Here is a 27464-nt window from a genome sequence, read left to right on the forward strand (position 1 = left end):
CTGCGACGGCTTCCCAGGCACGCATACAGCTGCACCGGAGAACTTCACAGGTCTTTAAAGACCATTTGTTTGTTAATGAGGCTTTGTTGTTTTTCACCCCTTGTAGAGCCCGTGCATCTCCACTCTGCCTCTTGCTGGAAGAATTAGCTACCCCTCCCGCCCCCCCGAAATTTTTTCTTAGCCCCCACCCCCCAAAATTTGGCTCTAGTTGAGCCTCTGATCACAACGCTGCTGTCACCAGCATGACGAGCGCCGTAACTGGTCTGTGTGCCGTGGTCGGCGCTCAGACAGGGAGTTGGGAGCCTGTGCATTTTTTCCACCCAGGCTGTGCAAATCAGCCAGGTGGAGAACATGCTAAGTGCGCATGACAGTTTGGCTGGCCCCAGACTGCCGGCCAAACTGTCATGCGCACTTGGAGAGTGCTCATAGTCTTCCCCCTGCTCCTAGAACTGAGCAACTATGGAAAAAGAGAATGATAAAAACATTGCATTATTATCAATCATTTCCCCTTTTTTGCACTGCTGAAAAGCAGTGGGTCGACGCTCCTCTGCCTTAGGAGAGGAGCCGCTGCTGCCTGGTCATCCACTGGCAACCCGAGAGATTGCAGGCCATCCGCTGCCCGCGTTTGACTCCACCGTTCTTAAATGAGTCTTAACTGAGAGGTCATAACCACAGAAACTTTATGCAACCTCTATTTATTGCTCAATGAAGCTGCCATGTTTTAAGGCGGGACTTCACTTCTGAATTACAGGCGGAGTCTGTGTATCTGAGAGCAAGGCTAAACTCGCTTCAGGCATCTAAGGCAATGCACATATGTGCGGTCTGCCTCCTTTAAGAAGCCAGTGGGACTGCTGTGCATGGGAAGGTCCGGCTGTCCTCTGCAACAGTTTGTGACTCGACAACAGCAGAACGAGCCAAGCCTTTGACCATAAGTAGCAATGCACCCATACAGGGAGGCAAAGCGATTTTTGATTTTTTTTTTTGTTGTTGAAAGGTGAGTCCCATATGCAGGGTCAGAAAACGATGCTGAAAGAGTCTAAAGGCAGAATTAGCTCGAGCTGAATATGTTGTAAAGTCCCGACAGGTGGGAATTTTCAGCAAAGCATAACCACACATTGAGTGAGATTTTGTGCAGCTGTATTAGGGAAGGCAGCATGCAATGTGTAGATCTTACACTATACAGTAATGTACTGTGCAGGTATATTTGTATTCTAGTCAAGCAGGCCAAATATGATGTCATCCTATCAATCCCAGGACAATGTTATTGGATGATGACCTCACCATATTCGTCTTTATTGGCCCAGCTGAATGCCTCGTGCTGTGCTGGTATGGTGCAACACCAAGCCTCCATTCATGCATGCCGTCCGAGCCTTTGGACTTCAGCAGCCAGCAATAACACGGCCCTCTCACTTTGTTCAAGCGGTATAAATGATATAAACAGTAATTAAAATAGTTGGGTGACTGAGATCAGCCAAGTGTCAGACTCAAGTGCTAACGATCCAGATGTTGAGCCTCGAGCCCAAATAGCCTGCAACAGACCAGCAAATGCTGTACAGTTGTAAAGAAGAAATAGCGATGCTTTTAATATCTGGGGATGCATTGTCAAAGCCATTCGTTCTCAACATTGGGACCTATTGGCTTTGGCTATGCTGTACAACATCGGTAGGATGTTGTGCAGCATGACCCAAAGAAGGAAAACAAACAAAAAAGAGGGTGATGATGCATCTTCAGTGGCTGTATCATTTCTAGGCACCCTCTTGAATCATTATGCATGCTCGCCAAAAATATTGCCAAGGCCTTCCCGGAAGGTCACTGCAGCCTGCTTCACCCATACCCTGCCAATGACAGTACCAACATAACACCTAACCATCGCACTCCTACAAGTGTGACAATTCAGACTATTTCAGGCCACGCAAAGCTATAATAATGGAGTGAGAGGCTAGTATTATTTTTCAAAGTGATCCAACTTAATAAACACAGTTGTTGTGCTCATCTCAAAATTAACTCGACAGCACAACCATGTGGTGAACTGTCATTAGAGCCGGTGCTGCGTGGAGGAGCTGGTGTGGTGAAGCAGTGGGGTGTGGATGAGGGGAGGAGTAAAGCTGCACAAGCGAGAGCAAAATATAGGGTGGAGGGAGAACCACATGAACCAGAAAGTAACACGGAGTGTGGGGGAGGGAGGGAGTTGGCTAGGAGAGAAGCACACGCTTGCAATGCAAGGGAAAAAGCAACATGGAGCACTGGAGCAGAAGAACACCACTCTGGAAAACACATGGACTGCTTAACCTAAAAGAAGAAAATACATCCCTACCATTTATCAGTGGAAGGAGAGAAGCAAGTCAAATAAGAGATAGTAAAGACGCTACGCTCCAGGTGGTGGGCAGGCGGGCAGGCAGGCTGGCCCCCTGGCCAGAGAGTGATAATAAAAACAATCAATGGTTAGCAGAGGGTGGGCAGTAAGCCCACAAGCGTTTGGGGTTTTTTAGCAACTGGGCAGCTTGGGCTGTCTGATAGACTCAACCTAAATGGTTGCCTAAATAAGAACACTACATAAAAAGCATTGGCGACGCCAAAAGTTCTGGGTTTAATGTGCCAACAAATGCAGTGTTGGCACATAAGACCAAGAAAAAGAGAGACAGAGGGGAAAAAAATCACACACGCAGTAGTGCACACACAAGGCTCTAGCTGTAAAGTCCCTCATGTAATTCAGTCCAAGCACGGGTGTGGAGGCAAAAGGATATGGACCCAAACGGCCATTGGCATTAGGTGAAAGAGGAATACTCCATTGGGCTGAGGCAAGATGCGATTGACAAACTATTACGCTGAAAGAGAGCGGCTGAAGACAGTCAACGGTTGAAAGAGGTGAGCCCAAAGACTATGTAAATTGTTAGCGAAAGGCTGGTTAGAAAGCTGAACTGTCAAAATCCAGATCATCTACAAATGGGCATGAGATGAAGAACAATTAAACTCGCAGGTCTTTCTAAATCTATGCCCCACACCCCTAAAAATGATCCTGAACTCCGTGGCAAGACTAATTTTGAACATGAAAAGGACAGGCCATATCTCGCCTGTTCTTAAATCACTAACCTAGCTACTATTTGAGAGACCATCCATACTGAACTGTATTTGCCTCACACCCCAATTTCCCAGCATAGCTAGCAACCAAGTTAAAACTACTAGGTAAAGACTAAAATTCAAAGAAGTGTTCACTCTAGGGATCTCAGTAAACAAAAACAACGCTCTGCCAAACCATCACCAGTGCTGCGCCATGAATCTGTAACCGCACTCCTCCAACACTGAAGAATGCCTTCTTACACATCCAGCAACATAGTGACACAAGAATTCCAATTAAGGGACAAGAGCGACGAACAAAAAGTCTCCACCTTGGGGATTAATATGAAACAATCTGATTTCTCGAATATCTAAGTGTGCATGCTTGTGTCCTTTTTAATGCAATATGTAAAAGGTTGTGATGGAGACAATGAAATAAGTCGCACTATGTAAAAACTCTAATAAATCAACACTGGAACTTCAGATTATAATTTGTCTTGATGTCTCTTGAATTGCCTGCATTTACGTTTCTTCGCCCACTGACTATGGCGAGCTTGAAATTAGGGCATAAAAAAAAAAAAGTCCTTTGTTTCACCCAATGAGGGGACCACTTTCTGTCATCTTTACGATCTCATCGAAAAAAGGACTACCCATTCTATGCAAAACTTGCATTTGATCAGCCTCACTTCTATTCTCTGAACCAAATTTTCTGTGCCTACCTTGTGTCTGAATATGAAACTTGCTTCATCTTGCTCTGACAAACCCATAGGCCACAATAAAATGCCAATTGTTTTAAAAAAAAAAATCCTCTTTTTGTATAATTAAGGACATTTCTAAAAATGTTTGCATGAAGGCCCATGCAGGACATCTAGGTGTTTTGGCTTAACATTTTTAGGGCAATCCACAATGGTGTAGAGAAGATCTGTATGTAGAAGATGACTTTGTGTGCACCACAAAATAATTATAAGATGGGTTCCAGCCGTGGAACTCGTAGCCAGCATCATATGCCCACAGGAATCAAGCTATGTTGACAACCAGCTTCAGGTTCAGACTTAAACAGTAGCCTTATGCAGGGAAAACAATTACTGCGTTTCCACCTCTGGATTATGCCGTCCTGCGCTACCAGTTTAGCAAAACTACAAGAGTGAAAAGTCATCCAACCCATCTAGTTACCTTTCTGTGAATTACTGATAATTCAAGCTTTCCAATGGTGTCCGCACTTTGGAGGGGAGATCCTGTGGAATGGAAAAGGGACATCTTGTTCAAAGGTGGAAGAAAAAAAAAAGGCATTTAAACTTATTCGATCAAAAAACAGTTTTGAAGAAGCATAACTGGCTAATGAAAAGTTGAGTGATCTAATGTTTTTGGTGAGGATGAGTTGATCAGATGTACAGAGAGATGGTGAATCGATAAAATGTTGAGAATGGAGGATACAATTTTTTGCTACATTTGATATACTGAAAGTTACTTTTTGTGGCAGGAAGTAATTGTACTGATCATATAAAATAATCTCATGGTTCAATGAAGTTAGATTAGTGCAGTGGTCTTCAAACTTCCTAATGCTGCGTCCCCCTGTAAACAAAAAACAAATACAATGTATTACAATGATTCTGCTAAATTGGTAATGTTTAAATATGTCTAAACATATTTAAACATTGCAGTTAAGCTCTGTTACCCCTTTTCACACATGCTCCAGTCAGGTACATAAATGACAAAAGTTGTTAGAGATGGTCCATTACAACGTGGCTTACTGCTGCTCCTGTTTTTAACACTTAATTCAAAGCATGATGCTTCTCTTAGCGAGAGACTGGTGCCTCACCCGAGATCACTCAAGGCCCCCCCAGGGGGTGCCGGCCCCAGTTTGAAGACCTCTGGATTAGTGAGCTGGACCAGTGCTTGAAGTGGAAAAATAGAAGTGCAGGTATTCTGTATCAGAGTACCTGCTTTGTTCTGAGAAGTGCCGGTACTCTCCAATTAAAAGTATTATATCTCTCTTGAGAAGTGTAGGTACTCTGCCTCTTAAAATAAAAATGTGCCGGTACTCAGTACTGGCCCGTTTAAAGCACTGAGCTGGACTATTTGTTAACTGTGGTGCCATAGAAACCAGATGGAATAATTTAAGCATGGTCACTTGTGCCTCGATAATCTGTGTAATGTCATAGGAAAAGTTACAACCATTGCTACTAACATCAGAAACTTTTGTCATGTCCTAGAGATGCAACTTTTCTGTTTCAATGCATCGCCCATTTCAGCAATTCAGTTGTTGAGTAAGATATATATCAGTGTATTAGGTGCATAATTGAAACTATGCAATAACCAAAAAAAGTCAAAAACCTGTGTTCCATAATGCCCCATGGTTCTGCAGGTTGGCTGTTAAATATTTCAGTAAAGTCTCTGTTCTTGGTGACACTGACAGTGCCATTTCAGTAGCTTTTGTGCTTGCCTCGTCTTGCTCAGCTGTGCCATGCCAGCCTCAACACATTGTGTCAAGGCAAGAGTTCAGAAATGCTGTTTACATCTACAATAGAGTCTATCTCCTGCTTAATATTCATGTCAGGTGCCGCTGCGTGCCTGGTGAATGCCACGCCAACAGCATGACACTTGACATCCACCGCTGTTCGTTGTGTGCGGCACCACTAATGAATAGCGCGCAGTCGGACAGCGCAGGTGCTCAGCATGTCTGATTTTTCACCCTCACAGCAGGAGAGCACTTAGTTAACATTAATGGAAGGGGTCCTGACCTTCGAACCTAGCATGCAAATGAGAGGGGTTATTAGCATGCAGTGCATATTTGATTAGCGTGCGGTGCATATTTGCTCGATGGGCCTCCATCGTGGAGTATATTCTACACTGGCTGCTTCAAGAACTAAATACTTCTACTTTATTAAAACTCAGTATGGTTGATAAAGATACAACCACTCAGAATCTTACAAGTTGATTTTAGCCCAAAGTTACGTGTGAGCTTGTTGTGTCCAGGCACAAATTCATTGGTTTAAAAAAAAGAAACACAATACTCGCGTATATCTCAGGGACCATATCTCCGTGACGAATCTGCAGGAGTGGGTTTGTTGCATGGCCAAGATGAAACTATGTGCCTTGTTTAATACTGATGTGCAACAGCGCAAATAAAAATGGCTAAATTGCGTGTATCTGTGTCAGAAGGCTGGTGGGAGTTGACATTCAATTCCCCCTTTTGGCTCTTACTGCGGAAGGAGTGTTGGTTTGTATTGGAAGTTGGTTTCAGCAGTATTGAAACACAACCATTTCTTGGCTTGCAGAAGGAGCTTCAAGACAGGAGAATGCTCCAGCAGGCATAGACTCCCGATCCAATTGGAGTCTTGGGTAGGACCAGGCAAAGGGCACAAGGGAAGCCGTATTGGTATCTTGGTAAAATGCAAGGACTGCCAGGTCCATCTAGTTGGCCAATATTCATGTTGGCAGTAACAACTTAAAGTCGACTAACTTACCTGCTCTTACTCTCCTTGCACGATACAGCTAAATAGATATAGATGGCCATGCTCATATAACCTCTTAACTATGTACTCTATACATAGTTGGATCAATCTGTGCTCTCGCATAGTACATAAAAGATATTGGCATGGGTCTGCTAGGTGCCAGCAGGTTGCACTGAGAAGCAGTCCTAACTATGTTCAAAACCCCAACTTCCTCCGCCCCCCCCCCCCACTCCTCATACACAGCCCCTTGTGTTCATCCTAACCACAGTCTTTTTGCATTCCTTTCATTAGATGGGTATTTTGACATTTATTCGCAGAAGGTAAATCCAGGGCTTTATGTACAGTAGAAAGTTTATCGGAAGATCCGCGCACGGTCCATAGCATTAACTCATCCATCCTAAATGGCTGAATTTGCGTTGCGTTGAGACATGTTCCGTGCAGGTGGGAGAAGCCTGAGTGAAAAGGCAATGCCAGCAGGTGTGGAGTGTGTAAAGGGCCAGCTGAACAGTCCTAAAGCCTTTGAGCAGTTCTGCTGGATTGATGATGAGACGGAGATTGTGAGGTTTATTTTTTAAAGAGATCGTCCCTTTGTGACTCTTCACGTATTGTTCGAGGTGCGTCAGTCGGCTCACCTGTATAAGCAGCGTATGATTGAACTGCTTTTATGATTGCATTCTGCCCCATTACCTTGAAAGTGGACTGAAACTTACCTGTTAACTCTGGACTGCTGATGGAACACAGGGGGCTGTTTTAGCACTGGTATACCATAAACACCTACTAGACATGTGCACCCTTCACTTGTTTAAATGTTAACACTACTTTAAATTACATTTTTTTTCCATTTAGATTTTGCACCGTGTTAAAATTGTGCTTGCCAATTCGAATACCTGTCTGATTTTTAAGACCTCGGCATATGGCATCGAATCCATCTTTTTTTACTGTAGTTTGTGTGCATGTATACAATACTTAGAACTCAACAAAGTTGATTGTTGACTCTCTTACACAACTGTAGAAGCCGCACATCTGCTGTCCAGGGCAGACCAGAGTATTTCCTGGGGATTTGCATTGCTTTGCTAAGGCACTACATGGAGGCCTGTGGTCGGACCAAATTCGACACACATCCAAAGGGTCTGTGTACAGCCTGCAGGTCCAGGTGCGAAACCTAAGAGGGTTGCACTAGTCTTTCCTCCTTCCAAAGAGCAACTAACATGGGGCTCCCTGCCACTTGTGTACTCGGGAACAACCATTCCCTTTTTGGTAACCAGTTTTCAGGTCAATAATTGAACAGGTGACTCGCTTTAGCTTCCATAAGTTTCCACAAGAGGTATTGTCTGTTGTATGTAGGTACGGGCAGTTGCTGGTAAGAACACCACAGTTGACAAAGGTTTGTGTTTTTTGATGCAGACTTGTATTTTATTATTTTTATAAACTGCAGCAGAAACTCTCTTTGAACTATTGGTGAGCATCTTGGTAAAAAAAGAAAAAAGCTTTGTGTGTGGTGATTGACTGGGAATACCCATTGATAAGACCAAGTGTGTTCTGAAAAATGAGGATCCTCTCTCTTACTATAGTCTATAGCAAAACTATCTTACATTTATAAGCGTGGAGACGGCTGTCGACGAGAGATGTGGCAATGTTTAGTGTTTTAAAATGTAAGTGAAGTATTTGTCAAAAGGGGGGGAAATAAACCTTAATAAAAAGTATGTGTATATATACACACACGTATATTCTTATTGTAAGGAAGGTATAGCTTTATTGAACTACTTTTTGACCAGGTTTTTCCCCGTAGCCGTTATCCATAGCGCGCGCACATAAAAATTCTTAAAGGACATTTTAACCTTGGATCTTCATCCCTGGCACCAGCCCTATATGTGGCCGATGCATTTACCTCACACATATTGCTTGTCCAGCCACATACACAAGTATAGAGTGGAGCGACACCACCACTTAAAATGGTTTATGTGCCGCAGTATGTGAAATATAAAATATGTCCACTCTCACCCAACAGTATTTTCTCTAGAACCCCCACACACTGCACAGTTCTGCGTGGTACAAATGTTTCGTTTGACCCAAACAGGCCAAACAAAACTACCAAACTACTGTAACTGTATTTCAAATTTTTTTTTTTGGGCTGGTCAGCAATTTTTTTCATCTTCGCTGTAAACAGTGGCTTTAGTGTACGTTCAGTGATCAATGTGCTTTAAGTGCACGAACAGAAATCTAAAACTTGGAAAAAGTATGGGAGGATCTTGGCCAAAACTCACAGCTTTGCCTGCCATGTAAACAGACCTAGCAAAATGCAGGAACTCTTTCTGGCATCCACAGCGGCGAAAAGAAGGCCGCTTGTAATAAGGTGTCTTGTGCTTCTCTGCCAGGAAGTGGACTGTCTTCGCGGCATCATGTAACCATAAAATCTGAGAAGCTAATGGCCACTTTGCCATTGATCTTTCTGCATGCCTTGGGCTTCAGCTGGTCTTCTGGTTATGCACTTTGGTGGATGTACCAGTAGTTAGTTATGGCGGCTCATAAATCTATCAGTAGTTTACTACGGATGTACCTCTATGAATGGAACGAGTTTCGGAGGGCTTCACTTAATCATGACCAGGGTGTCCAACTGGCTTGCAAGCAACCCTGTAGGGAAATTAGCAGAATTTCAAAGATAAATGTGTTTGTATAAAGCTTTGGCTCCCCTTGCAAATCGGATCAGTATTTTTATTCCTGGTCTTTTCCTCGCAGGTGTGATGTGTAAACTTCAGGACTTGTAACTGCAGGTTATTCTGGATCCATTGGAACTTCTCTTGATCCGTTGACAAGGTGAAAATGAGTTGACATTTCTGTACAACCCCCACCCCTGCCACGACCGACACTAGTCACCCATGTGCTGTAAACAGCCTAACATTATTCAACCTCACGTCACTGCACTTTAGCTGCCTGTCTCAGCTCGGTCTACGCTCTACACGTACAGATGATCGGTGTCTAATCAACTTTTTGGACAAAATAGAACCACTGTGCCTTTATCATAGCTATATACTGTAAATGGTATGAAAATGTATGTGTCCAGTCCAGTGGCCCACGTAGGCGGGATCAAAGGGGCACGACGTGACCTTACTTTTTTTAACTTAAGGAAAACATTTCCCCCTACTTCCTATGAAAAGATAACTGACGCTGTATGTTTAATTCTGAGAGCAGATATGCTGCTGTGTAAGTGTGCTGTGAAACCTAGGGAGGGACTGACAGCTAAACAAGCCTTTTCGCCAGGATGCCCGCTTCCCTGAAAGAAATGTGCTCAACAGGTCAATCTGTAAATGTAAAGGAAGTTCTTAAGCCGGTATTGGCTTTGTTTAATGGAATCACTTTACACTTCCTGATTACACAGATGTATTCTGTTTGAGTGGTATTGGACATGAGTTACCAGCTGAGCGGTGAAATGTGTGCTTAAAGGGGCGTAAGTCAGCCCCTGCATGCAGGGGCCTATGTTAGCCCCTAACTATTCTCCACTACTTCAACCAGGATTCAATTATGTGGTGTCTGGTTACAGACTTCTGCAGTGCATTAACTGATGGAGGTTTCATGAAGTACGATAGTGATCTCATGGTGGATTACTCCTGTGGATGCACTACCTAGTAGCACGGACATTATTGGGGTGAATGCTGTACAGAGGTAGCTTATGTGCCGGGGTGATTATTGCAAGATGTCCTGATTTGGCTGGGGGGAGGACTATGGGGGACGGGGATTGACTGCATTGTGTTCTGTGACCTAATAAAGTTTGTTTAAAAAAAAAAAAAAAAAAATGAAGTACGATAGTGAATTTCCCAATAATTAACTTAACTTGCATTTACTTTACATTTAAGCTCTGTTATTGTGTATGTACATGCCCAAAGATCAATGACCGAAAAAAGTTGCAAGATATTTTGTGTTTTTTAGCCATGCCCATGACCCCACCCTCATGCTTACTCACCCCGCCCCCATTGTGCGCAGCATCACAGTTCCAGTACTTTTTTTTTTTTAATACACTTTAACTGAAAGGTCCGGTCAAAGTGCTTCATTCTGGGAAGAGGAAACATAGACAAATGCGTTGAAGTTGGAAAAGAATCATATGAAAATAGTTTTTTGGTAGACAAACAAGAAAGAAAAATGACGAAGTTCTGGGAAATAATATTGGGGTTTGGAAATTATTTATTGTGCACTGAAATCCTACTCCTAAGATTTGAGAGCAGAGAGATCACTTTCTTAAATGCCAACCCATGTTAAGCAACAGTGATGAGACCTATTTTTTCCAACACACCGTGTTGCCTCCTTTGAATGTTTCTTTAATATAAACTTCCTACTCCTTGAGACCACAATAAGGGTATGTCCTTGTGACTCTGCAGCAGCCTTGAGAAGCAGTAGGGAAGGTCGGAGCGATGGGGAGTTGCTTTAAGGCCTCTGGAACAGCTTTTGAAGTTTGGAAGATAACATGGAAGTGAATCGAAACATTGTGTGTTGATGAAGCTCTCTCAACTGGACAAAAAACTCTGCTCACAAACTTTTAATCTTTGAAGAGTGGTTGTCCTGGAAAACTTCAAGGAGACGTTGATCAGGAAAGTCTTTTTTGTTCACAAGGAGTGATCACCATTAACTTTGAAGTCATATGCGCTTTAAAATGTTAAAAGTAGCATAAGGACGGTTTACAGAATAGTTCACAGCATTGAAAGGTGAGGAATTTACACACTGTGAAAGGGAGAAACCCAATATGAATTTAATAGAGTAACAGTTTAAATACCTACTTTTTTTTAATTCAGCATAATGAATGTATAACCAACATAATATAGCCCTTCTGCCTTTGACTATACCGGTTGTTAAAGGCCCTGAACCCAGCGGCTTGGGACTATAACAAGGGAGAGGGCCTTTAACAACCGGTATAGCCCAAGGCATACAGGCTATAAGGTTATTAGAACATTCCACCCACTAAGGGTAGAATGTTCTAAATTTAAAAAGGGAGAAACATGAAGGCAAACATTAGCATGTTGGAGCTCCGGGCTTATACCAGCCGTTATAAGACCGGAGATACTCTAGTGTCTTTAATGGAACTCTCAACGTTCCAATGTTCTATTTATTGTTATTATTTAACAATAGTTAGATAGCTGAAATCCACCTTGAGCATTTGATGCATCATTTATTGTGTCAGATGTTGCCCGTGGCATCCAGGGTACAAGAACAATATGTATACTGTTGCAAAATTTGGTGTTTCAAACTTGGAGGGACACTGGAGTCGATACAAGGGTCTGTGTGACTGTAAGCAGTTCTCCATCAGATGATACCTACTTGTCCACTATCAATCTCCTGCATTCACCACACTGCTTCTCCACAGCAGCCACCTGTGTCTTCCCCATGGGCACCCCATATATGCAAATTCTTCTTGCTTGTGAGGAAACTGAAAGCAACCATGATTTCAATTATTCAGGGATGTGTGAGATGTTCTGGGCTTAAAAAGTAGGGCATGGCCATGTGGCTAGAGTTTTATGGGTAGGGTGAATCAAACAGTTGTATTTTTAAGGTGGATAGCGAGGAGTTATTGAACTGTACATTAAAATAGTTATAGAGGAAAGGCTTCCTTGGATACAAAGGAATTTATTTGTGGCTTGAGGATCCTTATATGCGTAGGATGGGGCTCAAACAAAGTCCCAGGGTGGGTAAGATGTAGTGGGCTACCTTGCCATGAGTATCTCCACCACGGACCGCCATGTTGTGAATTGTCAGCAAGTTGATAAACAATTTAATTTGATTAAATGGGTCCATATTTAGTGGACTATGCCAGGCATCCTGTTGACATCCCAAATATAATCTTGAGTTTTGGGTAATTTAATCTTGTGTGATCGCATCTTACAGTTTGATCACTGTGGTAATGTGGGACTGCTTCTACGGATACCTGACATGCCCACAACCTTTGCTCAAGTGGACTCTAAACTTAACATGTACACGATTTTTAGCCAACAGTTCTCAATGTGCAATGCATGTTCGCAATATGCCGACCCCCGCACAATTGGTTTTAGATTATTGAATATATTGAATGAAGGGAAAAGTACCCATGTGGTCCTTAATAGTGAATTAATAAAGGAGGGAAGTGACCCCAGTGTGTGAGCAAAGACTGAGCTGCAGACCATGCAGTACATGCATGGTGCTGACAAAGACCAGGTGCTCCGGGCCTTCTTTCAGCGTTGTTAGTACACATGTTTTCATATACAGCAAAGGTTACCTTCATCTGCTCAATGAGGAACACCCATCAGATATCTTTAAACCCATCTAGGAATAAACACAAGTAAAGGCTTCTGTTCCACTGCACAGCTTGAACTGGGGAGGGACAGCAAACATGTGCACGGCTGCTTGGATGAGGACGGTGCATGCCCACGCTCCAACTTCAGAAGATATTATTATTTTCAAATCTGACACGGCGCCACAACAAACAGACTTCTGCCAAGTCCATCAAATGACTCTTTGTGAAGAGTGTCCTTGCTAGCTACCCTTTCATGGTTCAATAGCAATTACACAACTCCAGTACAGTAGACACTAGCGGCCAGGAGAGGTAACCCCTGCCAAGTTCAGGATTGTGATCGTCTGGGCCAGTGATGCCAAAATCCCTCAATAGCAATTGTTACTTTTTTTTAATGGATATGATTTTATATATATATATATATATATATATATATATATATATATATTTGTGTTCACCAAATTGATTTATCATAGCAGTGTGTACTTTGGACACTCTAGTGCAGGGCATTTTGGGTCAACATCATCGCGCACCATGTCACACTGAAATGTTGGTTTCCCACCATGTATTTCTTCTCTTGAGATGCCCTGGTGCACCGAACAATTGCAAACCGCTGCTTCTGTGATTTTGCACAGGGCACTACATTCCATTTTTTCTTCATTTTACAGCTGACTCAGCTTATGTGTTTGAGCCCCAGACCTACCCAGGTGCTACAGATGGTACCTTTTATCATGTCAGCTATCTAACCATCCTTTTAGGAAAAAGTAAATATTTGGCAAAGACTAGGGTTGGAAATGGCCCTTGCAATGATTGACTTTTTCTATTGGGGGAGGCTAGAAGGAGACTCGAAATGAAGTAAACACAACAACAGTTTGCATTCCCTTTGTTAGAAGCTACTGCCAGATAGCAAATAACGCAGTGTGGCTTATCTGGGGTAACCCTGTATGCTCTGAAAAGCCCAACATCCAATGGACCTTATATGTAGGCATTAGCGTCTATGTGCACGCCATAACGCTGTGCGTGCACCTTGCATCATGAGGCACGAGGTATAGAGTCCTCGTCATTGCATTTGTGTAGCACAACACCACCACTAATGTGGTCCTGAGGCGATAGTACCTCGCCCTCAGTGGAAAACCGGAGCATGCATCTGTGGCTGAGAAGGCTGTTGGTGGGTGCATGCAGGGTACTGCGGCGGTGACCGCTTGCACTGCTGAGGGATTGTAGAAGCATATCACAGCCGCCCCCTAAATGGAAATCATGCCGCAAGGCTGTGCAGTTGTGATCATCCATTAGCAATGACCTAGCAGGAAGGAGACTGGTGGTGCATGTGAGGAGCAGAGATGTGCTTCAGTCCTTGTTTTTTTAAGCGATAAGGGCATTTATGCCGTGGAGGAACAAAGGATGTGTTCCACTACATGTCATGCCCTGCTGGGGACGACCTTACTGTTTGCAGCATTGGACAAAAACCTGAAGTAACGAATGCAGAGGTGTGTGTAGGGCCCATCGGACTGTTGTGGCCCAATAATGCGCTATCTATAGCAAACCGAATAATGCACAGTCACATATGTATTACCACAGTACAGAGGTCAAATTCCAGGATATTACCCGAGCACAGCCTAACTGGCATGAGAAAACGAAGCTCCTAACTACAAGACCGTCATTGTGAATTTATCTCCATGCATGGATTTTAGCCATGTGTTCTGGTTAAACACATCTCTACACGTGATACAACTGCATGGTGTAAACCATAGATGCAGATGTGCATTGAGTAATTTGCTATTTATTATCTTAGTTATGGGGAGGGTGAGACGTTCCCCCTGCCAGTCAACAATGGTAGTAAATGGTCTATTGCTCTCTGCATCTATGTGTTTCATTGTGTGTATGTAAAGTTATATGTTGCCTAACACAGCTTACAGCTTGCTTTCTCAATAGAAGAGATTGCAATCCTTCCTCGGCACACGACCTTGACCTGTAGCATACATGCCTGCTGCAATAGGCTACGACATCAGAATACGCAAGCTAACAAGTTTTGTGCATAGATGCACTTTCAAAATATAGATGTGTACATTTCAAGCATACATTTGTTATCCAACGTGCTACATTTTATTCCCCCCAATGTCTATCCATTAGATACCAGTGCCTTGCGATCAACCTCTTCAAACATGTTCGTGATGGTCCTGCCCAGGGCGAGAAAGCCAATTTGAATTACTATTATTAAAAAGCGATTATCTTGCTGTCTGCTAATTTATTGTTGCAAAGGTGAGACCTGTCTCTGTGACAGGACTGGTAATGTGCGCATAACGTGCTCAGTGACTCGTTCACTTGTCAAGCGCAGAAAGCCTGCTCCCCCTGCCATTATGTGTATCCTCTACCCCTCTTCCCCCGCCCCTTCACGCCTGGGACCGCTCTTCTGCATAAAAGAGATTATGAAATTAGTTCCAGAGTGGAGGATCACTTTGTTCCTTATGAAAAATGATTGACTGCCCAGCACTTAGAGCTCCCCTTCATAGGATCTCACCATATCACCGAGTTCTAATGCAGCCTGACGCGATGAGCTGTGGAGACAAAAGGAAACCATCTCTGCGCATGCCACCCCCGGGAAAGCTGGTTCTCTGAAGGATCCGCATTCCCCACTGACCCGCGCTCTTGAATGAACTACCTACCTTTCAGTAGCTGAATCCAGAAACCCTTTAAAAATGCATTGTGATCCCCCACAACACTGTCCACAGTGTAGGGTCCAAAGAGGGCAGCGCGGTCTCGCCCACCCAGGACTGGCTCTAGATCAGTGTGAAACCAGCTGGGATGTTGGTGAACTGCCCTGGGCAAGGAGGACTTGAAATACCTAAAATAAAGTGACCGTCTGATAGAGTTCTCCTTTAGCAACGGTGATTGGTTCACTCTGGTACAGAAATAGATGTTCTATTCCCGAAGTATGGTCCAGAAAAGGACCTTGCTGCAGGAGACGTGGACTGGAGGATGCACTGCTGCTCACTGTAGAACCTGAGCTCCAATCGCGGGCAAATTTCCTCCCTCACCTGCGCCTCGGGCCCTGATGCACCTAAATCGACAGGAAAATCCCAGGTATAAGAGTTGCATTAAAATAATCCAGGCAGGATGGGGTTCAGTCTCGCTCCTTATTGCAAGAAGTGGAGGACTAGCTGCCCTGACGGTGAGCAGACTCTACAACTGTAGCGCCAGGAAGCCTGGCGCTGCCTGCAGCCGTCAGACCGGACAGGAGGGAAGGAGGCCTGTAAGTGGTGAAGGGTGACTATGGAGAAATTCTGAGCCCCAGAGGACCATTGAAACGTCGGATCCCTCTCCAAGAAGATATAAAAGACTCCCTTCCAGGGGATGCCCCTTAATCCCACATCATCTGCAGTAGAGCACTATCCAGACCAGCCGGGGGTTCTGAGATAGACTTTTGGGAAGCTGTCGCCTTCCTCTTTCATTCTGTGGCAGTGTCCAAGTCTATCCCAGGAGGACACAGGAAAGGATTTTGATGCTTGCATTTCCGCAGCACGCACCTGCCACTGACGTGGACGCCTACTCTGGTCACTCTGGTCATATGCATTACCCCGTGACCTTGGATAGCTGAAGTGTGGGTTGATGGTCTGCACACCTCATGGGTGTCTGCATGCTGCAGTCTAGCTCAGTTGGATGCTGAGAGCCTGTCCACTCCAACCCCTGCCACGTGCGGGTTGGCATAGGACTTGGCACACTGTTCTGAAAATCAGTAGCCAGCTGCAAGTGAGGCTCCTATGAATTCCTGGCCTCTGAACAGACGGCTGCCCTTAATGTTGTAATCACCTCGCTCCCAGGGGTGTGCGACAGTACAGGCTTCTGTGTGAGTACTGACTCAGGCAGAGTCTGCCTACAACCTCGCGCTGCTTGCAGGAAATAAGAAATTAAGTCACAAGAGCCGCTTCATGCATCCGTGGAACACAAACTGATGCCTCTGTGCATGGCTCTGCAATTCCCGTGCTTCCAGCGGGAGAGGTCAGAGGGTAGGGTTAATGCACCTGCTGAATGTGTGTGTGGGCCACCCACTAGACTCTGCTCTGGATCCTCGTCTCGGCTGGCGGTTGGCCTGGTTTTGGTGCGGTTTCTTGTTCAGGATTTGATGCCTCCTCGAAGCTGCGACTGCAGTGTTGCCTCCACAGTATATAATGAATGGGTTACAGCGCCTCGCATCCCGCCACATCAGAGCAGAAACATTCCTCCCACTAAATAACACGGCATCCTCTGTGCCACAGACACCCTCGCCGATCTGAGAAGTACCCGTGTGTCGTGTCACCCCCATCTTTCTGGGGGGAGAGGCACGCATGCCTGTGTTGTCACACACCATCCTTTGGTTATTTAACAGGCGCAAGAAACACCGGCGTTGGCATCACAAGGCATATGCTTTAGTACATTATAGTATCGGCTGCTTAAGGTGGAGTCCATCCAGTGAGGATGTGAACCTGTGGCCTCGGTGGCCACTGCTTCCCCCCGAGGTCCCTGGAGATCTCGCAGCTCCCCGCTGGCCCGTGCGTTAGATTTGCTGATGGGCAGATGCTGGCAGGGTTGGGTACGGTCAGAGAGTAGAGGCAAGGGCAGAGGGTGGTCTACCAGGAAATCTCCTAATCAGAGACAGACAGACGGCCCCCTCGAGGATACACCCTCTGCCCTTGCCCTGACAGCGGGACGTCACACTTTTAACAAGGAGCATTCGGGCACAATGGAGAACCCCCAGATCAGAGGGGAGACCCGTCAGTAATCCACACTGCGGCCCGGAAGCAGTCTGGGAGGAGGGCGCTTAATACACAGCCCTGCAGGCTCCTGCTCTTGGGATGCAATTCTGGGGATGGTCCCCACCGCCACATCTGCACCTACAGTCTCCTGAATCATTCACATATTTACACTGTTTTTTAAACAAAATTGTGCAACGATAAGACTTTGGATATTTCTCGAACGGGAATCTGCAGGTGGAGTGCGGGATGTGCACAGCCCAGGGGGAGCGGTGAAACACGTCAGCCGCAGGCTAGAGTATTCCAAGGTAAAGACACGAGCATCCCAATGAATCTGAGGTAGATAGATCACAGGTTCAATCACTGGCGGCTTCTGTTCGGCCTTTCATCCTTCAGAGGCCACATGAAGGTTTGTTCCATTGTTAGATTGGTCTCAAATGGACACTCTCGCCCAGGGGCTTGCTGGCGCTACAGTCACTGTAAGCAACTGGGACCTTAGGCTATATGCAATACAACTAAACCTGAAAGGTTTTCAGAATATTGCGAAACCAAAGTTTGCATGATGTGTTGCTAAACTCTGCAGGAAGGCAGCGTTAGGAACCCGACTGTTGGTCAATTCTTCAAATCACGTTTGTTTTGGAAAAAATCTAACGCATCTTGTATACTATTCTACAAAGTCACTGGACTAGTTCAAAAGTGATGTATAAATAAAACGATGGACAAAGCTGATCCGCCTGACCTTAATATGGCAATGCACGCATTCGCATAAGAAGGAGGGGCATAGTAGCAAAGCGGCAAGAGCAAACAGGCTTGTAGATGTAAAGGCGAGAGAGGAATAGTCCACTGGGCTCAGCCAGTGAGTGATTGTATATTAACAGCTGTACCTTCAACCCAGATCCAAACAAGCATTGCCAAAGCCAATAGGTTGGGATTGCATTTTGAGTCCTCCTGACTACAAAATTTAAAAGGCTAACTGCAGCGAAAAGAAGTAGAAAACAATGATGTTCTGCATCTGTGGAATTAAGAATGAAATATATGATGCTTTAGTGTGCTTCCGAGATGTGAAGTGGTCTCTTTTGCATTTCTTACCAAGCACTCTATAAGAGGTGGAATGATACACAAAACTGACACTAGCATGCACGAGTTGACAAAAATACTGCTGGGGTCGGAGCAGCAGTCCAATCTGTGTATATGTATATTTTTACTTGGTAACAATGGGTATAGTACATCTGCGTCGTGGGTATTACACCAACTCCACAGAAAACCGACCTGTTCTGCCCCTGGGCGAGTGGAGTAAAATCCCGCGCTTGGGTGAGATAAGGAATGTTTCTCCCTAGGGCACCTAAGACCCCCGGGGCTTGGCTGACTTGCAAGTGTGGAGCGGCCAAGGCAACAATAGGTATTCACGAAATAAAAAGAAATCGAGTGCCTACGTCTTAAAATCTGCCTTTAGTGGGCTATTTCCATGCACCGTGTGCTAATCGTGTTAGTGGCCATCGGCAAATCCGTGCATCTCGGACAAATGCAAATAAATGTAAGCGTGGCCTCCTGCACAGAATTGTCACTTATGCTTTGAGAGAACTTGCTACCAGCTGAACTACCGGATTGACCCGCAGCTGTCCCTTTAAATGAGCGTGCTTGGCCCCTTTCGCTTCAGGGTTTATTGTACGACAGTTATTTGTAGCGATGGTTTACAGGTGCAAGGGAGGAGGACTAGGGTCTTTTGTTGCTAAATTGTCTGTGGATGTAGAAGGTCTGCATTCCAATCCCGGCTTCCCCGCTTGTCACAAGTGTGTGAATCTGGGCAAATTACGGTCTTCCTGCTCATCAGCTTCCGCGGTCCCATAGCCGGATTCGGCGTTGAACGTGGCATAAAGCCAGGTGCATAAGACCCAACATTAAAATGCTAGGAGGAGAACAAGAACGGAGTGCAAAATGTTTGTAAAACACACTATAAAATGCAAAATAAAAATTCTACAGTGGAAGTTCCCATTTTCAGCGGTGGAGGTAGGGCCATTGCACCCCCGAAGACGTGCGCTTGGTTTGTCCCAAGCACCTGCTGATCAGCAGTCTCCAGGCTGTCTGCCACCTGACTGGCACCGAGGTGCACGCCAGAAGGAGCCCGCCCGCAGGGGACGTGTCTGGGCGTGCTCCCGCCCTGCACCCTGTGATACCCTCGGCGGCGACCTGTCCGGGCACCCTGGGGGTAAATCCTGTATCCTTCCAAGAGTGAGTGTGAAGTGCCCCGGGAAGGATCGGCCACACTTGCCCGGACAATGAGGTTCACCTGCCGCACTGTTAAGCTCTCCACCACATAATGGCATTAAAGCACGAACGATTTGTTCTCCACCGATTTCCCCTTGTGAGTCCTCGAGGGAGGCAGACTGGCTTATAGGGAAGCCTCGGAAGTCCTTGACCAGGCAGAGATAGTGGTCACGTGTCAGACGCAGGCTGACGCCTGCCAGACTCTGCCTACAGAAGAGTTCTGAATAAATTACAAAATTCATAGCAAATCGCACTTCTGTGCACGACGACCCATGACCCTTCTGGGGACGTCTTCAGACAGGGTGGTAAATGCACACCGAGTGTCCCCGCAAGAGGGCGGGTATGCTCTGGTATCTCAGCCCTGCAGACATATTGTTTCTCATCAGTTATGTGACCCGCTTCGGAAACGAGGCCTTATCCCCCGGAAAGGGAGACCAGCCCAGTCCGAGCGGAATGCCAGCGCCTTTGGCCCAGCGATACCGAGTGCCGAGTTATCTTCGTCCGTGGCTTCCCCTGGGAAGTCCTAGTGCATCGGGGATAGGGAAAGGGAAACCTGACCTAGGTGTGCACAGCTACACTCACAGTACAGGGGAGGAAACCGCCGGCCGCCCTTTCAGACCCAACAAAAGCCCACCTCTTAGTCGAGAGGAAAGGCTACACCTTTTAAAGCGGCCTAGGAAGCCAGAGTGACAAAAATGTCACTGTTGCCTCCCATTTTGAACGTTTATTGTCACGGATGGAATCCGCTCTGGCTGCGTGCCAAGCAGGCCTGAATGAGAGTGGCTGTAAATACGCACACTGCTGAACATGGGGCGCACGGTGGCTCGGCAGCGCCTCCTAACGCCCCAAGAAATACCGACTAAAACGGCGTGCCCTCGTCGCCAGCTACGTGTGACTGGGATAAGCAAGCAGCCCGAAGTTTCTTTAGCAAACTGTTTACCTTGGGCAACTATTTGCAGCTGTGTGTTTGTAAATTCATGATTAGAATGGGAGCCATTGTTTGGTGGGGCGTGGGACCACGTGACCTGCACTGGAGACCTGGCCTTTAGCGTCAGCCTGAGACGCACAGAAGCATATTTTAAAGGACATTCAATAAGGGGGAAAAACAACATATGTACCACACACACATGTATACACACTAAGGTGCAGATGGTAATGTGCTATTTTTCGAGTGAAATTTGTGTTTTTTAGAGGCATTTAACCAGAAACCAGGATCTAAGGGGTTACATTTCTGCATTAAGGTAAAATCGGAGTGGTGAAGCCTTGTGGCTATTGGCAGAGTTGTTTTTGTGTATTAACTAATTGTAACGTGATCCGCGAGTCAGTAAAGAGTTTCTCTTATGTTGTTTCACTCTGCTAGCTAATAGACTGAAACTGGCCCTTTGTGTTGTGCAAGTAAATGGGTGAATGTGGGATTACTAGTACAATCTGCTCTAAAGTGTTACTGGGCCACATTTATTTTTGGTACTGGCAAGCTGTCTGTTTGGGGTAATCTATTGTGGGTTTACCAACAACTTGGAGTGTGTTTTTAGTCTCCCCCCCGTTGCCTAGGATTAGTTGGCTTTACTGGCAGGCAATCTCATTTGCTTATTTGATAGCATTCCTAGTCCACCTCTTGTTTGCCCCTCACCTGAAGCTTACCTGCTACCACCCTTTTGATTTGACTGACTAGTGTCCTTTCACTGCTCCCTTTTAAGGAATTGGTGGTACTGGTATCGCTGAATTTAGTCGTTCTTTCGCTCAGCTTGATGTAGACCTGTATGTGGCAAGCTCCTTTGTGAGCAATACAGTCACAGCATTTCCCAGATAGTTGCTCTGTGCCAATGAATGTACAATGTGGCTTTGTGAAGAGGGAAAAGTAGTTCCTTACTGCACAAGCACGCAGCACAGATCTGTTAGAAGCCACTTCTCCTGAGCGGGCGGGGTCATCGCTCTGGAGGCACGCAGCTCCATGTGCTAAACTAGCCACGCCCCCACCTTCTGAAGGCTGCTGGACCCTGGCCACTCTCCGTGGAGTTCTTCACACAGTGCAAGGCAGGTGTGTGGCTTGCCATTGCTTGTTCTTCTTGCTTGCTCTACTTAAGTTTCTCAAACTGCTGAGTGGATGTGCACCAAAACCAATCCAAGAAACTGTGCTGGATGAGTCCTTGCCTTTATTCAAAGCATTGTTTAATTCTCTCCGATAGGTTTTGCAGAGCTGTTCAGCAACTATTCAGCCTTTTACCTATTTCTTTGAAGAAGAAAAAATAGCATTATAGGGCATTATGGTTGAGTTATGACAATGAAAAACTTTAAAAATGGCCAGCTGTGGGTACCAACCACCTCCACTATACACCCTCATCTTCATACATGCCTATTTCCTTAGGAATACAAATTTGGAGGCATTCTGGTTCCAGTGATTGACATGAATGGGCAATTTCAAATGTTTTAAGATTTTAAACGTTCACCAACTGCTGGATTTCCCAGTGTGAGAATACAGTAAAGTAAAGCGGGGATGAGCCTCTCTAAATTAGGGAGAAGCATAACGAGGAAAAAGGACTATTGCTGTTCAAATTGCTTTTAATAAAGGAAGGCATGCGGACAGCTCCCATTAAATATGGAAACAGTCAGAAAACAGTTATGAAGATGTTGCACGGTCTGCAAGAGAAATCTCTGCAGAGGAGCATGGGGTTTAAACCTCCATAGCGGGAAGAGAGAACTGGGTCACGGGATTAAATCCAGGTGCTCCAGTGCTGGCCGTTCCTCGTTAATACATTTTACTACTAGCATTCAGGAGTAACTCTTACGCCAGTAAAGAGTAAGACAAAATTACTCGCAGAATAAATTCCGGGTCAGGCCCATGGGGATTTAGTCCCTTACTTTGTCCCATCTCCAACAGGCTCCTGGTGGCCTGGAGCCCAGAGCCGGCATCTCACCGAGTGACGCTGTAGGGGATATGTAAGCCAGGCAACCACGCTACATCCCATTTCAGACTGTCAGGGAAGTCCACACTGCGAGGAATCCCAAAGCCACCCTGCCTGTAAATACATTTTTTTTTCTGGTCTATTCATTGATTTTACAGTACAACATGGTGTAAAATAACTAACCTGCTCTGGTTACCTTGGTGAACAAATAGATTTACATTATAACATTGTGGTGCTAGTTTAGAGAGTGTTACAGGTTTAAACATTCATGATAAAGTGATTACCACATATTTAACCATGATTTTGGCAGATTACAATTGGGTTTTACTGCAGTACAACTGTGGTAAGGCCACTTTACGGTAACATCACATTCACCCTTGGGTCTCTTGGTGCCAAAATAACAAATGTTTGTTACTCAACTTAAAAGTACTCATTTTAACAACCTCGGAAGCATAAAAGGCCCTCCCCAATTCATCAACTAATTCTAGGCGAACCAGTCAATACCAGCAGGGATTCAAACCGGTTTCCATGAGGTCAAACACAGATGCCTAGAGTAGATGCATTAGTCCACCAGAGCAGGTAATGTTTTTCAATGTAAATAGCTGGATCATAATTCTAAAGAATTAATACTTAAGAATTAATGATACCTAATAAAATCATAGCTCCATACACACAGACCTCTTTCCTTTGCTGGATCAATAGGATGCATCTGTATTCTAATATGCTTACAAAACCAATACAGTAGACATTCTTACATCAATTGAAGTATTTGTTATGTTTAAGAATCTTTAAGTACGCCTACTCCCAAATGTTTCTTAGCACTAAAGAAAGCAACATATTAAGATCGGGCACCTTCAGTTTTCGGTAACTATTCACTAGCCCAGGACTAGTTAAAAATGTACCCAGTAGAATAATATGTTGACAGGAACCCACTTTATAAGGGGTGGACTATCCGGTTTTTTTCTGACTGGAGACTCTAATATTACTTCTCTAGAATAGTGGTGATTGGTTTCTTCTGGTTTTAGTCTCCTCTTCAGTGCCTAGCATGTTTGTCCTGGCGACCCCCGAGCTAACTCTAGGGCATAGCTGTTTCTTCTGGGTTTATTCAGAATGCATAGTCCCTTGTGTGCCCATTAGACGTGCTCGCGGCACCAGTGAGGCGTGTACCTGTTCTCGCGCGCTGCTTCCTGCCTGTTCCGTTGATTGGCAGCAGGGGCAAGGCTTGCATGTGGCCGAAAACAAAGGCATTGGCATCTTTTAGGAGCCCAGCTTGAGATCTGTAACCCCGGTGCAACAAGGAAAACACGACATAGTGTGTTATTGGAGGTGAGCGAAAACGTTTTTTGCTTGGTATACAGAATGCACCTTGCAGGTCGCACTTCTAGGTATCTCGTGTGTATCACTGGCGAGCGCGGTTTCTTGGAGTTGATTGAGGATGCGGGACACTTTTGTGTAAATGTCCTTGACGCGGCCCCAGACGCACCGGGAGGCTTACCTGCTTTGTTGATTTCCTGCCTGGTTTGAAAGACTGGGACGTGGGAGGAAGGGGCGGGGCGGGGCGGGGCAGTGCCGGTGCGCGCCAGGCGGGTCCTGGCTGGCTCGCCTAGAATTAGGTGATGAATTGGGGGAGGGCTCGTATGTTAATCGCTTCCCCGGAGCGTCCGGGACGTGTTAAGTTATGCAGGCCGCGCGGTACCCACTGGCTGACATCATTGTTATGGGCGAGTGAGAGGTGACTTTAAGGGGCCGCCCGTGCATTCTCTCACAGAGTGCCGTGGAGGCTGGGAGGGGCGCTTCGCACACGCTACTGCTCGCGCTTTGGACGGACACGGACTGCTCCTTCCCCGGATGAATCCCGGGCAGCGGATGTGTGCTGAGCACAGAAGGTAAGCGTTCCCTCTGCTGTGGCTGCCCCTGCTGGGTAGGGCAGGACGCTGGAGCGAGCACTCCTTGGAGGATTTGTTAGAACTTTACCCGGGAGAAGAGACCTGCAACTCCAGCCGGGTGGCTCCCAGGGCAGTTGATAAAGTGCAAGGAAGTGGTGAGCACAAGTACAGCTCGTTCCATCCCATCTTTTCTGATGTTATTAATTGGTCTCATCATATTTTTTTAACCTTTCAATGTCTGGAACTCCGCCTTCAGTGTTTTATGGATAGCCCACGTGTTAATATTGTGTAAGCGGTCTTTTCAGTTTTTTTGGGTAGTTTGCGCATCTGAAGTTGGTCAAGCTGTAGTACCTGATGGTGCCCCGGTAATGGGAGAAATGCCCGTTTAACTGTTGAATAACTGTATCTCCCGCCTGTCCGGGCCCCGTGTTGTGGGGGTGCCCCTTGTCTGCAGCACATGTGCATGCGTTCAGGCAGAGGAGCTGGATGCTGCCGTCCAACCTGCGCCGCTCGGTATAGCGCGAGGGAGGCGGATGCTACCGGCATGGAGGCTCCCGCGCGACACATGTCAGTCGCCGTAGGGCGCTCTTCGGTCCTATGAGGGGGCACCGACCGACGCCGCAGTGAGGAGGCATCCACGTAGACCACCCTACATAAAAAGCAGCCAGGCAGCTCCAAGGTGCGGTCGTGTAAGCCCTCGGTCAGTGCAGCATTTAGTGCTGGTTGCTCCTGGTTTATTTCTACGTGAAGCAGAGTATGGTGTCCCCTCGCGCGCTGTACAGGTAAACCCCCGGAAGTGGGCTACGGAGCGCTATATCTACTCTGTGGGTCATGCAAAGAACGGCACAGGCACATCTTTGGTGCGCTGTGGATGGATGTAGAAATGCACTTGCATAAAATGTTGTTTTGAGTACTTTGTAGCGCTTTCACTCTACACACAGTAAGACAAACTAGTGGGTTGAGTGCATGCCGCTGTCATCTTTCTTTAACCTGCAGGGCCCAGATTCAAAAGCCTGCTGATTGGACATTTTCATTTGTTCTGTATAACTTGGGCGTCATTTATTGCCTGCAGTGGGTCCAGTAGCGGGCTAGATAGTTTGCTATGTGATGCCTCCAAAGCGCGACATCTGACAATGTCTTGACCTCTAGGCGCTGATGTTTCATGTACTAATGCATCCGAAAGGGGGGGGGGGGGGGGGGGGGGTAAAACATTCTTGCTACATTGTTTTGAGAGTCTTTTCCTGTTGTGTGTATAAGACGATGCATTAATCCTAGTAAGGGCAGGTGCCCAAATCGCAGGCAGTAGGTAAGGCGGTTGTCCTTAACACGACGGTGCTTCAATCGGAAAGAATCCCGGTTAGACGTAGGTCCCAAATGTCCCTATTTTCATACTTGGAAGTTTTCAAGGACGTGAAGAGAACCGTTTTCTGTGCGTGTCAGCTCAGTGCGGCTCTGGCTGCATGCATTTCTTGTATCCCCAGTTAATATCTGTTCCATGTACAGCTCCAAGCTGGATAACCTTTAGGCCTAAAACTAATAGCAAGCCGGCATTGCACACCATTGTTACTAACTCTCTACTGCTCCCTGTCGCTTAATCCTAAATCCGGGGTTAATTGGACGGTGGCGGCCCGGCGCTGCTGCCAGCCATGAAAGCCCGTCTGTTCCTGGGCGGGGAGTGGGCCATAGCGGGCCTCTGTTCGGCCTGACATGCGAGAGGGCATCGCGCGCGATCCCCCGGGCCCAGCCACGCTGTGGCATTGGTGGGCCCGACATGCGCCCTGCGTTGTCGGACACTGGGCCGGCCGGCGCGCAGGTGGTCCCTGTAAGATTAGACCCGGCTTCAGCCCGCTCCCACTGTGGCTTGGCCCTGGGACAATGGCCTTAAGAGGGCGGCTGTTGGTGGGCCTGGCTGCTACAGCCACCTACTTACCGGCAGGCCCAGCAATAGCCAAGCCCCTCCAAGCCATTCTGCCAAGGAAAAACCTCCCGGAGGCAGACGGTGCCTTAACATTGTTTGGGGCCATTGTTTCCACAGGCCATTTCCTTGTCTGTGCTTTTCTTAAGCCGAGACAATCTTTTCTGATGCCAAGGAACTACTGAAACGAATGTTTCAGGAAATATTGAACTGAATATTTACGACTGGCTTTTTTTTTTTTTTTACCGAAGTCTTCCCCTATCAGGCGTACCTTCCAGAATTCAATCAGCGCAGTGTTTTCTTACAAGCAGCGAGTTGGCCTTTACGTCTATGCCTCTGCGGCTTTTGCATTGATCGGAGGCCATCGCAACTGGGTTATGTGTGGAATTTTGTTTTTACAGCCCAGGTCTTGCGACGTCTCAAAACACGTTGGCGAGAAGTGTTTTTTCTGGAAAGCGTGTTTCAAATGAGCACTGTGGGCCTTTAACAAAGAGGTGTGCTGTTCAGGAGCCAACAGGTGACAGGGTGAAACCCGAGTGTGTGTGTGTGTGTGTGCGCGAGCGAGCATTGGGATAAAGGCCGGCCACTGTTGCCTACAGACCCAGAGAGGGAAAGAAGTCAGCAGGGGGTTGTAAGAAATGTACCGATTTATTTAATCTGGGCACTCTAATTCATTAAGAACTAGCAACATCTCGCGAGAGCAGGTCTTTCTTAGTTTAGTACGTTGCAGGATTCTCCAAATCAAAGACTTTGGTCCACGGGGGCCTGTGTTACGCACCTGGGTCAGGCCAGGCCCATATAGAAGACTGACTTGTTGCCCAGATAGGGCTGGGGAAGGGTCAGTCTCCTAACGGCCTTCCATGGCCTACGACCTGTGAAATCCTCCTTCCATATAGCAGCCGTTTAGGGTTTCATTCCTGTTAGTCTCCCTGTCCATTGTCCCACTTGCCTGTGTTAAACGTCAACAGTTGTGCGACTGCTCCTTTCTACCATAACTGCCCTTGACCCG

The 27464-nt window shown here is 46.2% G+C and overlaps 1 protein-coding gene across 3 annotated transcripts in view; it reads left to right on the plus strand.

Moving 5' to 3' along the window:
- Positions 1–27464, plus strand: part of PRICKLE1 (prickle planar cell polarity protein 1) — a 135302-nt gene that overhangs the window by 88796 nt on the left and 19042 nt on the right. The window contains exon 1 of one of the 3 annotated variants that reach the window (XM_085653056.1): positions 24317–24540. The exons of the other annotated variants lie outside the window; for them this stretch is intronic. The gene's annotated coding sequence lies outside the window, so the exon portion shown is untranslated. Of the gene's footprint in view, positions 1–24316; positions 24541–27464 lie in introns of those variants that run through there. 3 annotated transcript variants of the gene reach the window in all.

The sequence above is a fragment of the Triturus cristatus genome, chromosome 4_1 (genome assembly GCF_964204655.1).
Source record: "Triturus cristatus chromosome 4_1, aTriCri1.1, whole genome shotgun sequence".
Taxonomy (NCBI): Eukaryota; Metazoa; Chordata; class Amphibia; order Caudata; family Salamandridae; genus Triturus; species Triturus cristatus.